Source organism: Doryrhamphus excisus, unplaced genomic scaffold (assembly GCF_030265055.1).
Source record: "Doryrhamphus excisus isolate RoL2022-K1 unplaced genomic scaffold, RoL_Dexc_1.0 HiC_scaffold_24, whole genome shotgun sequence".
In the NCBI taxonomy this organism is placed as follows: Eukaryota; Metazoa; Chordata; class Actinopteri; order Syngnathiformes; family Syngnathidae; genus Doryrhamphus; species Doryrhamphus excisus.
Window position 1 is genome coordinate 392,480 of NW_026652242.1, and position 936 is coordinate 393,415.

General features: G+C 49.8%; 1 non-coding gene across 1 annotated transcript; it reads left to right on the top strand.

The window, feature by feature from the left end:
* Positions 1 to 222: 222 nt before the first annotated feature.
* Positions 223 to 295, top strand: trnaf-gaa (transfer RNA phenylalanine (anticodon GAA)). The gene has a single exon. It is a non-coding gene; the product is annotated as a tRNA-Phe (tRNA).
* Positions 296 to 936: the final 641 nt, after the last annotated feature.

A 936-nucleotide genomic window follows, 5' to 3' on the forward strand; every position in this document is an offset into this window, starting at 1 on the left:
GGTTTCCCCGCGCAGGTTCAAATCCTGCCGACAGCGTACAGTTTTGGGGCACTCGTGGTGCCAAGACTTCACTGACGGTGGCGATCCATGGCAAATCCTCAGACCAAAAACATGTCAGCGGATCCATGAAATCCTTTTCAGTCATGGTGTAAGGACGCCTGTTACAATAGAGATCTAGGTGAAATTGCCTGCACTGGAAAAAGCAGTGCGACCACCTTCGCAGCTGAAATAGCTCAGTTGGAAGAGCGTTAGACTGAAGATCTAAAGGTCCCTGGTTCAATCCCGGGTTTCAGCACAGTCCCTCTTTACGTCCTGACTTGGCAAATAGTTTGAAGGCCTTTGCTGAAAGGACCTTCTCACATGAACTCTGACTCTCTTGAGCACTGACTTCTTATGAAGGGGTCAGCCGTGTTGTACAATCTGACAGTCCTTTGCTGCCACATCATTCCAGTCGAGGATAATGGACATGACCAGGAAAATGCCAGCTGTGGGATTTCAAGCAGTGCCTTCTGAGAGAAAAGATCTGGCGCTTGAGACCAATCATCCACACAACCTAAAACGGTGTCCTGATCAGGAAAAAACTGTGACCTTGTGAGGTTTGCTGACAACGGAGGACACTCAAAAGGAGCCGGAAAAAGCAACACACTCCTCAGCCTCCCTGGGAAAGTCTATTCCAGGGTGCTGGAGAGAAGGGTACAACTGTTGGTCGAACCTCTGCTACAAGAGGTCCAATGTGGTTTTCGTCTTGGTCGCGGAACACTAGACCAGCTCTGTGACAAGTTGTTGTGGCCGAGTGGTTAAGGCGATGAACTAATCCACTGGGGTTTCCTCGCGCATCAAATCCTGCCGACAACGTACAGTTTTGGGGGCACTCTTGGTGTCAAGACATCACTGATGGTGGCGATCCATGAGAAGTCATCAGACCAAAATCGTGTC